The 11,577-nt window shown below is 44.1% G+C and overlaps 1 pseudogene across 1 annotated transcript; it reads left to right on the forward strand.

Moving 5' to 3' along the window:
• Positions 1–3,535: 3,535 nt before the first annotated feature.
• On the forward strand, positions 3,536–11,370 carry LOC311064468 (pseudouridylate synthase TRUB2, mitochondrial-like; annotated as a pseudogene). Its single transcript has 3 exons — positions 3,536–3,615; positions 10,026–10,188; positions 10,557–11,370. The product of its transcript is annotated as a pseudouridylate synthase TRUB2, mitochondrial-like (transcript).
• Positions 11,371–11,577: the final 207 nt, after the last annotated feature.

Genomic DNA, 11,577 nt, shown 5'->3' on the forward strand with positions numbered 1-11,577 from the left:
TAGATTGGCACTAAATCGGTATTCTGGCCCCAAAACTGTTTCATGATTTAATGTCAAACGTCCTGTTTGTAAATCCAAAAGTTTCACTCTCTAAGAGAATTAAGTGGGGCCAATAAGGAGGTAGCAGCAGCGGAGCATTCTAAAATGAACAATACAATGTGATCAAGCCCAGGCCCTCCTGGCAGGTTGACCATTAATTAACACAGTAAAACCTTCTCTTCTCTTTGTCACAGCTGACTTACATATTTGAGGATTTATTTTTTAACCCTGTTAACACGATTGCCCTTGAAGACAAAACACTTGTCATCCTACCAGTGGTGGAAAAAGTACTCACATTTTTTTTACTTCTGGTGTTCAAAATGTACTTGAGTAAAAGTACAAAAGATTGGTATCAATATGTACTTAAAGTACCAAAAGTAAAAGTACTAAAATGTTTGGAAATAGCCGATCTACAAGCTCACAACGCGTCGCGATGCGACGCGTTGTGAGCTTGTATATCTGCTATTTTCAAATAGCTTAGGTATAAAATAGGGCTAAAGTGGTTAATATATGTTTTATAAAATAATAATTTAGATTTACAAAGTAACTAAAGTTTTCAAATAATTGTAGTGGAGTAAAAGTACAATATTTGCCTCTTGAAATGTAGCGGAGTAGAAGTAAAAGTATTGGAAATTGGAAATACTCAAGTAAAGTAGCCTACAAATACCTCAACATTGTACTTAAGTACGGTACTTAAGTAAATGTACTTAGTTGCTTTCCACCACTGCTCTGCATCATACCCTAACCCGACACTTTGCCTCATCGAATGCCACCGGTGTGCCGCCATCTATCATTTGATATTATCAATATTAAAGACCATTTAGTGGTCGTTCCCCATTCTATCCCTTCATCAGCGGCAGATGACTCTGGTGATGGAAATGGAGTGGAGGAGGAGGTGGGAGGACGGACGACGTGACTAATTGCCTGGGCTTATGCTAACAGAAAACGCCCGCTGACTGGCCATTAACTCTGGGCCCATGGCAGTGATAGATCTGCCAAGGCCTTGCAGGTTAATGATGTTTACCACTGAAGCACCAGAGATCTTCAGCGACTGGAGCTGAAGATATAGATATACGCCTTGTTGTAATGATCGCCCCCTTCCACCTACAGTACAGCCTGCTGCAGTTCCAACCGCATCAGAAAAATCAACTAAAGTGAAGCTATATTAATATTACACCCTGCCACACACTGCCATGACTTCATGTGGTAATGGACTGCATTTATGTAAGGCCTTTCTCCAAAGCACTCTACAATGCTTGACATTCACCCTGAGGAACAGTTTCCTCCACCAGCAGGCTATAAGACTGCTAAATAAGAAAAGATGATGAACATCCTATATTATAATACGTATTACATTATGTCTTTATATGCTGATCTGGGTTTTTAACAGGTTTTAACCTTATTTTAGAAATGGCTGTAGTGCTGTTACTAGTTTAGTATTTGTTATTTATTGTGTATTATGGAGCGCCCCAACCTACGTTCTTCCACTCGTACATCCTTGTGACAATAAATCTCTTATCTTGAACCCATTCACTCACTCAGTGACGGCGGAGGGAAACCAGGTAAGATCTAAAAGCTCATAGCCGCACTATGAGCTTGTATATCTGTTATTTTTGCATAGCCAAAGCATAAAATAATGGTTATAACTAAAAATCAAAAAAGACACAGATGCGTTCCCGGTCTTAATCGGGGTTCAGTGTCTTGGTCAAGGATACTTAGACACGCACACAGCCTGGATGAACTGGGGATCGAACCGACAACCTTTCCGGTTTTAAAACGGACTGACCCCTCCTTAATCCACTACAACAGATCTCTTTGCTGAAAATAGCCCATTTACAAACGTGTTGCTATTCCGTGTCAAGGACCCCCTAATTGATATGCATTTGGCCGCGGACCCCCATCTGAAAATGTTTTCTGCCAGGGACCCACAGAAGAGAAGATGTATATTCCAAAATAAATTATTCAACATTTTCCAAAAAATACAAGCTTGTAGAGCTTGTATATCTGCTATTTTTGAACAGCCAACTTATAAATGGATAAGGCGGTTAAACTGATTGTGATGCTACGTTAACTACTTCTGCTGGGGACCCCCTGGAACCCCCTCAAGGACCCCTGGCGGTCCCTGGATGCCACTTTGAGAACCAATGCTTTTAGACACGTAGAGCTCAGTTTAGTAAAAAGTATTTTTTTTTTATATGAACTCTAAGCTGAAGCTATGGTAGGATGCAGAGACAGGCGAAGGGGTTGTTTACAACCTGAAGGACTCGGTACAGGACATGGAAAATCACTTCAAAAGGTGCTGCTGTTTGTTCAGATCAAATACAATGCATTTTATATGAGTTCATTAAATGGCCGTCGCACGGAAGAGCACGAGCAGAGGCACAGACACTGGCTGATTCCTGAAAAAGATCAAAGCTAAAGTGTCTTGTGTTTTATTGACCTTAATAATTCATGATTCACGATGCAGGGAAGTTCAGATAAAGGTTACAGGTAGCTTCAGAGGTGCAAAAAGTCTTGTTTCAGTTGGTATTATTATTAGCATTATTATTATTGTATACTTTATTTCATATAGGACAATACATCAATTAACCAAACAATCAAGTAAACGTTATTGTCACATATGTGTGCGAGCTCTCAATATTGCAGTTAAAGGAAGGGTAAAAATAGGGAAGCGACGATAAAATATGCAGGAGGGAGCACATAAAGTACATAAGAATAGCAGCAGGTTTATAAAATCACAGTGTCGTGTGCATGGTTAAAAGTCATGGATGAACATATACAAATGAGCATCGGCTATAAGAATCACAGTTTCCTCATTGTTAAAGGCAATGCTACATGGCAACAGGGCTTAGCGCTTCTTCAGCAGTCTGATGGTTGATAGGAAAAAAAACTGCTCAGAAGTCTATGGCTCCTGGTACTTTGGCAGTGGTGTAAAGTAACTAAGTACTTGTACTCAAGTACTGTACTTAAATCAAATTTTAAGGTGTTTGTACTTTACTTGAGTATTTCCAATTTCCAATACTTTTACTTCTACTCCACTACATCTCAGAGAGCTTGTAGATCTGCTATTTTTGGCTAAAGTTCTCTCCTCAGAGAAGGGATGCTAGGGTTCAAGTGGTTATGGTAAAAAAAAAAATCATATCACACAAAGATTTGGCGGACCCCCTATAGTAACTCTGAGGACCCCCTAGGGGTCCCGGACCCCCTGTTGAAGACCCCTGCTGTAAACTGAAAAAAAAAAAAAACTTTTTTTGTCTTTTTTTCAAAAGGGCACTTCTGGTCAAGAGGTCAAAGGGCAGGTGCTCCAGCACCACCTAGAGTCTATCTGTGCAGGTCCCTGGAGGTTGTCCTCCTGGTACCATATCTATTGTCAGTGATGTGACCCCATCCCTGTAGGCCGTCTCATCATCACTGTCGACCAGTCAGTCCCATCACCTTCATGTCATTAGCATAATCTATCTCGAGAACTGTTTGACCGATCGTCTCCAAACTTGGCATGGTGTATCAGAGAGGAGCCAATGGGAGCGCAGCGGCTGCAGCTCGGCACGTCCCCTTTGTCACACCGGTTATGCTCAGGCATCCCCTCGCTTTCCAAGATTGTGTTTAAACCAGGGGTCTTCAACGTTTTCAGGCCAAGGACCCCCTAGCTGAGGGAGAGATGAAGCAGGGACCCCCTCTATATCGTCTAAAATTGTGTTTCAGATTTTTTTTTAAATGATTTCCGTGGTCTGCTTTTTTTTCCCTCTACACTTATGCCAAAAATAGCCGATCTACAAGCTCACAACGCCTCGCAGCGCGAGGCGTTGTGAGCTTGTAGATCGGCTATTTTTGGCTAAAGTTCTCCCCAGAAAAGGGATGCTAGGGTTCAAGTGGTTAAGGTAAAAAAAACAAATCACATCACACAAAGATTTGGCGGACCCCTTGTAGTAACTCTGAGGACCCCCTAGGGGTCCCGGACCCACTGTTGAAGACCTCTGGTTTAAACAATCAAGCGACGAACTCCGCTGCCGTCTCTCTCCTGAACATTTCTAACTGGCCTCACGTTCTCCTTACCCAATCCCTCTCACTTTCTGGCTTACTATCCCCATGTCATCCAGCCTTCTCTCTCTCTTCTCTCTCTCTCTCTCCTCCTGATGGATTCCTCTGTCCTCTCCTCTTCGCCCCCTCGCTCAGACGCAGCCTAGTGCAGGAGGAAACGAGAGTGGAGGACGCGAGGATGGAATTTTAAGTATTGAGATCTGGCTATAGGGAGACTGACTGCATGAGCTCTGGCACGCGTGTGTGTTTGAGAGACGAGAGCTCACAGCGTGTCGTGACTCGCGAGTATAAATTAACTTATACCCTGCTTACTGTGTGGTCGTAAACAGAACTTTCATCCCTAATTCCATTCTCCCCCATTAAAGCGATCCACAGATACTACAGGAGAGAGCGAGAGAGAGCGAGAGAGAGAGAGAGAGAGAGAGAGAGAGAGAGAGAGAGAGAGAGAGAGAGAGAGAGAGAGAGAGAGAGACGTGAACAGCTGTTTCTAATTGCTTCAAATTAAGACTATGGTATTCATAGAAAAACATATGACAGTAAAATCCAGATGCAGAGACCTTCAAAACCGATGGATAGAGACTGTATTATTTATTTCAGCCATGACAATAAAATCTAAAAGATATTTTGAAAAGATACATTATTTAGACATTCCATTCATTAACAATAGAGCGCTGGAGTTGTTGTGGTGGTACAAATGGACTCAGAATTTTCTCATGTATGGTTTGAGTGCCATACAGTTTCCCAAAAGTCTATATTGTGACTTCTTGGGACAAAATGTGACCAAACGTCAAACGGTGACATGACTCAAACGGCGCTGAGTCGGACTTGGCAACACTCGGCATGGCAAGTTGTGCAAGTGAAGGGGCAAATCTATTAGGTCATTGGTTCTCAAAGTGGGGTCCGGGGACCCCCAGGGGTACTTGAGGGGATACCAGCTAAATGATTTATAGGAACCAAATGGACCCTTATGGGTCTGTAACTCTGAGAGTGTACAAATGATTTTACAATATGAATTGGGGTCCCAGAGATAGAAATGCCATTAAATGGGGGTCCGTAGCCTAACGTATGTCAAACTGAGGGGGTCCTTAAATTACAATGATTGAGAATCACTGCTAGAGTCGTAAAAATCTTCTCTTATGGGGGTCCCTGGCATATCTTTTCAAATGGGGGTCCGCGGGCTAATAAGTGTCAATTTGGGGGTCCTTGACATGAAAAGGTTTGAGAACCACTGTATTAGGTGATTACTGATTATATGGTTTGATTGGACACAGATGTGGTCATTCTCACACACATCCCCTTCTCTGGTGCTGCTGAGCCCAAGTGTGAGAGCCGTGAGCAACAGGGTTATTGTTGTCAAAGAACAATGTGAGCCATCCTTATGATTTTACACTGATTCTGAATAATATTAATGCCATATATACTGTGTAAGCAGTGGTGTACATAAAGTGACTAAGTTTACTCAAGTACTGTACTTAAGGACAGTTTTGAGGTACTATTACTTTACTGGAGTATTTCCAATTGTCTATACTTTTACTTCTACTACGCTACATCTCAGAGGCAAATATTGTGCTTTTACTCCACTACAATTATTTGAAAACTTTAGTAACTACCGCAGTTACTTTGCAGATATACATTATTACATTATAAAACATACATTAACCACTTTAGCCCTACTACAACGCATCGTGACGCGTTGTGAGCTTGTAGATCTGCTATTTTCAAACATTTTAGTACTTCTACTTTTGGTAAGTAAGTACATTTTTCTACTTTTACTCAAGTACATTTTGAATTCCGGACTTTTACTTGTAACAGAGTACTTCTACATTGCAGTATTGATACTTTTACTTAAGTAAAACAGTTGAGTAGTACTTTTTCCACCACTGTGGAATTCTCTCTGTGTCCAAAGCACGTTTAGGAAGAAGTCGGTCATTTAGCAGATGGAATGACCGTCCCGCCACACCGTTCGTTGTTGTTTACTCTATCCCACTGCCCGACGCTTTGAAACAAAAACTCGCCTGGCGAGCGGGGGCCCCCCTAAACGAGGGTGAAAAACATGCTAATGCTGGCCGCTGCGGCCGGTCGCGCGGGCCTTTTTTGTGGTGGCCCCCGTTGAGAGGATTCAAGCCGGTGCTGCTGGGGCCGCTGGCTTTGTTCGGGCCACAGGGCCTTTTGCTCCCGCAGGATGAAAAGGGGTTCCCAGGGATCAGACACAAAGCAACCTGTCCATCAGAGGAGACCGCCGCTATACCGCCTCAAAGCACCATGGCAGCTGTCGTCATGGCGCCTCCGCGGTTCAAAACATCAACAGAGATACTGAACTCGGGGCTCATTTGAATAATTTCGAAAATTTGAATGGGAGGATATTCAAATACATTAAGACGGCTATTCATGTAGATTAGGCGGGCTGTGGCAGGGATAAATGCCTTGAATTAAGAGGTGGGCTTAAAAGGAATGTTGCATGCTGGGGGTATAGTGGTGTCGGGGGGGAATACTTCCTCCCGTTAAAATGTTGAGGAAACAGGGTTAGAGGAGCTGCAAATAAACTCAGTTTGTTCTTAGCGACAAACCAAAAAAAACAGTTCGATAAACGACCATCTAATAGCTAGCACTTAAGGCCAACTTTCAGTCCAATCAAACTCAAATGGTGTTAAATGAGTATAATGGATACGAGGCAAAGCCTATAGTATTAAGGAGAATAAGAGATTGTTTCCGGTAAAACGGTATAGCCTTGTTTCTTTCTAAACTGGCGGGCAATCTACCCCTGAAATAACTTTGCAGTAATAGTAAGTTTGGGTCTCATTTTTCCCCGGCTAAATCGCTCTGCCTACATTTTTCAGTCACACACAGGGCTCCTCAAATTGCCCCCCCCCCCCCCCCCCGCGGTGATAGGCTCTCTGGCCCCGGGCGTCATATTTCATTTGCATTTCTGATCGTGATCTAACCGCACAAGTATTTGCAGACGCCATTGCACTGAAAACAGGTCTGTTAAATCCTCTTTAACGATGGAGAATGTGATATCAGGGCTTGTAAAGAGATCCGGCCATAATAAAAAAAAAAAAGAGAGGGGGGGTAGCAGTTTACCCGGGACATGAAAGAGCTGTCACTGATCAGTCTGCACCGTCGTTCAGCCGTTAAAAACGAGAAGGCGAGGGCTTGAGCACTTTATTTCATGCTGACACATGCAGTTAGAACGGAGCCTCTCTGAGAAGGGGCCAATCGGGGGGGCCTCCGTAAGTGGGGTTAACGACGACGCCGAGAGATGCTGCGAACTACCATCGTGCACTCTTACATTGGTATAACGGTGACGAGGCACCCTTTAAATAGGCCCGGGCCCGGCCGGCCGGCTGATGGGCCCAACACGCTCAGTTTTTTTTTGTTTGTTGCAGTGTTCAAGTGTTATTTCAGCCCCTTCTATCTATGGCTGTCGCCAATCACATCATCTAGAGCAGTGGTTCTCAAACCTGTGGGCCGGGATCACATGATTTGGGGGGGGGTTAATTATAGTTAACTGTTATGTCATTTCTTTTGAGTACTGTATCTGCACTTGACTTGATTTTCACTATTATTGATCTTTTTGTTTGTTTTGTCAAGTTGTATTGAGCAATGCATTGATACTTAAAATAAAATTTACTTTGTAATTTATTTATATTTTTTATGCTGAAGTATTTTTTAAAAAGCTCAAGTATTTCAGAATAAAAAGCATGTACTCCAGTACTTTAACTCAAGTACAAATTTGACTGAGCAACTTTTACTTTTGAGCATTTATACTTTGACACATAAGTACCAGGGGGGTTGAGTGAGTAGCTGTCCACCCCCTGGTTATTTCAGCCCCTCTATGACTGTCGCCAAACACATAGTATCTAGAGGAGCACACACACACCCTTTACTGAACTGAACAATAACAGCTCACACAGTGTTTGCTCTTCAGGTGTTCTCCCCGCATGCACCACAAAGGGACCGATAAGCTTTGAAAAGGAAGGGGGGGAGGGGGGTGCCAGTTGCCAGTGATATTGTGTACTCTGTGGTAAGATACACACACACACACCTCGATTTCTTGCTTTGTTATCAGCCCCTCAATACATGTTAAAACCTCTGTGGCGTATAAACTCAGCATCGACGGCATCAGATTTCCGCACCGCATGCTCTGAAATGCATGGTGCATCATCCTCCCCATCTGCATCTTTCAGTGGCTCTCTTTGCAGTCGTTCCTCCTGCCTTTGATAAAGCACATGGTAAAGGGATAGGCTTGTAGCAGAGCAGCGTTCACCGGGGCTTCGACTGCGAGCAAAGGAAGGGGGGGTTTGAGCAATGACTCTTTTATCAGCACTAAAGTGGCTGGTGATCGATGGGGTTAGATTAAAAAGGCGCCGATGCTGGCTGCGCTTGAGAGAGAAACGTTTTTGCAGAGAGAGCTCCCTGCCAGGGATAGCTTCTCTTTCCCAGTGTGTGTAGACCCGCTCCCAGCAGGCAGATCTAATGTCTGGGTTCACATGGGGACATGTGATGATGTGGGTTAACTAACACGGCCCGCCAAGACAGAAGAAGAAGAGGAGCACTTATCGTGACAGCACAAAAAAAAAGTGAGGGGGGGGTTATAATATCTCTCTGTGCTTTATCTGAGTGTGTGCTTGTTGTTGTGCGCATAGTATGGGGTTATCATCATGGTCTCTGCAGTGATGGAAGAAGTACTCCATTTATTTTTTTACATATCAATACCCTATTGTAGAAATAGTCCGTTACAAGTACAAAAGTATTGGCATCGAAATGTACCAAAAAGTAAAGTAAATGTACTCATTATGCAAAAGGTCCCATTTCACAGGTTTTCAAATGTATTCAATGTATGAAAATTCCTTTGAAAATAGCAGATCTACAAGCTCAAAACGCGTCGCAAAGTGACACGTTGTGAGCTTGTAGATCGGCGAGTCTGAAGTGGTTTTGAAATAATAGATAAATAAATAAAATCTACAAAGTAACTGTAACTAATGATTTCCAAAAATTCTAGTGAGGTAAAAGTAATATTTGCCTCTGAGATGCAGTGGAGTAGAAGTAAAATTATTGAACATTGGAAGTACTCCAGTAAAGTAAAAAAATACCTAAACATTTTACGTAAGTACAGTACTTGAGTAAACGAAACGTACTTAGTTGCTTTTCCACCAGTGTCTCAGTGACTGCATGCATGCATGCATGCATGTACACTTTACATGTACAGTATGTGGTGCACGTGGGGTGGGGCTGTACTGTACTGTACTGTACGTATGTGGGCACGCATGTGATCGGGGTGCTGGCAAGCTGCCACGTACAGTTTTAAAAGAGGAAAGCTATCCCACCGGGGTTTTTTTTATTTATTGAGAAGCGCTCCCCCCCCCTGCCAAAGCTCAGTGTAAATCTGAAGTAATCTGCTGTTTGCCCAGGAGTGCTTCCAAACAGGCGCCAGGAGGGGAGCGTATTAGCCCTGCACTATGTTACGCTCCCTAAGAAGTTGTCCAAATTCCTCCCCTAATAATAGACTGTGCAGGACCTAAAACAAGCTTGTCTCATCAACCGGCACCCACTGGCTACACTGTGGATGACTTGTCCCCCTGATGGTTTGTTGACTGACACCATAAACCGTTGCATAGCCCAACTAACAGTATGTGTACTAAGCCTCGGGAGGGAAGTGCACCCCCAGCATAATATATAGGCCCCCGCCAATCCAATCATTCTCACAACAACACAGATCAGGGTTTATACTTAGCTATGCGCCCCGGGTTCTGAATGACATCATTTTGTAGTTATTGCCTCTAGCCCGCTTTAAGCTACGAGTAAATAAGTGTGTCGTAAGAACAATGTTGGTGTAAAAGACAAAGAGTCAGGTATTGGAAAACAAAATATCTTACATTTCGGAAAAAGTTCGGGGAAGGTTTGTTTTCCGTGTATAAACCTCCTGGTGTTCACTGGAACCTGCTCAGAGACACTGTAGAGACTAACCTGCTCAAAGGTGTTAATTCGGCACCCTCCCCACCTTCTCCACAACTGGTCAAGTTCTTGCCAGAACCACGTGATGCTAAGAACACATCCAACGAACTCACCATCTTTGTGGCCTCTGTGCCTGCACTGGCCAAACACGCCTTAGTGAGTGGTTCTCAAACTTTTTCATGTCAAGGACCCCCAAATTGACACTTATTAGCCCGCGGACCCCCATTTCAAAAGATATGCCAGGGACCCCCATAAGAGAAGATTTTTTTTACGGCTCTAGCAGTGATTCTCAACCATTTTAATTTCAAGGACCCCCAGTTTGACATGCGTTAGGCTACAGACCCCCATTTAATGGCATTTCTATCACTTGGACCGCAATTTATATTGTAAAATCTATGTCAATTTAACTCTGAGAGTGTACAAATGGAACCAAATGGACCCGTTAGAGTCCAATTGGTTCCATTTGTATACTCTCAGAGTTACAGACCCATAAGGGTCCATTTGGTGCCTAATCTATCATTTAGCTGGGGACCCCCTGGAACTCCCTCAAGGACCCCTGGGGGTCCCCGGACCCCACTTTGAGAACCAATGCCTTAGTGAGTGGACCCGAATTCCAGCATATTCAGGTTGGAGTAGGACATCGCCTGGATGTATTCTCTTCTGGAGTACTTGTTCTTGGAGTTGGAAATGGCAACAAGGCTCTGAATGAGCTCTACACGTCTCGTGTCACAAGGGACTACACCCTGGAGGGTGAATTTGGGACTGCAACAGACAATTTCTGTCACACAGGTCGTGACTGGGAGAGATCGACATACGATCACATCACTCAGGACAAGCTGGAGAGAGTGTTGGCCACGTTGCAGGGAGCCAATCAAAAGGCCTTATTTATGTATTCAAATGTAGACATGCAGTCACAGGAGGCCTATGAAATGGCGGTGCAAGGCTCACTGGGTCCAGATGGGAAAATCTGGCCCCATTTTAACAGGCCTGCGCTGCATACGCTTCCAACCGCCCCACTTCACCTTGGAGGTCCAGTGTTTGAACGAAACACAGAAATACCTGTGCAAGATGGTGCATGAGGTCGGATTAGAGCTTCGCAGCAACGCGGTGTGTAAGGGAGTACGGCGCACCAGAGACGGTCCCTTCACCCTACAGGATGCTTTGATCCGTCACAAATGGACTGCTCCAGATGTCCTGCTTGCTATTAAACATCATCACTCCTCCAAAAAGCATAGAAGGCACTCCCAGGCTCAAATGGGCCCGAATACAGAACTGAACACGGTCAAACCAAACGCAGCAGCCAGTCAACAAACTGAAATGCACGGTTGTGACAAGTAAAGCAAACGGACTTCCAGCAGTCACGGGAGGGCAAAAAACGAATGCATTTCACCTTGAGAAGTACAAGCGGGAACGCCCCCTTGTCGTCGTCGTCCCCCCCCTCCTCTGCCCCTACACCCGGGGCCGGGACCCACACTGACCCTCACATGGTCCACATCAGGGGGGGAGGGCCCTTTAAAGGCCTGAAGATGGCGCTGTTTAATGAAT

Source organism: Gymnoscopelus microlampas, assembly GCF_963454915.1.
Source record: "Gymnoscopelus microlampas genome assembly, chromosome: 17".
Classification (NCBI taxonomy): Eukaryota; Metazoa; Chordata; class Actinopteri; order Myctophiformes; family Myctophidae; genus Gymnoscopelus; species Gymnoscopelus microlampas.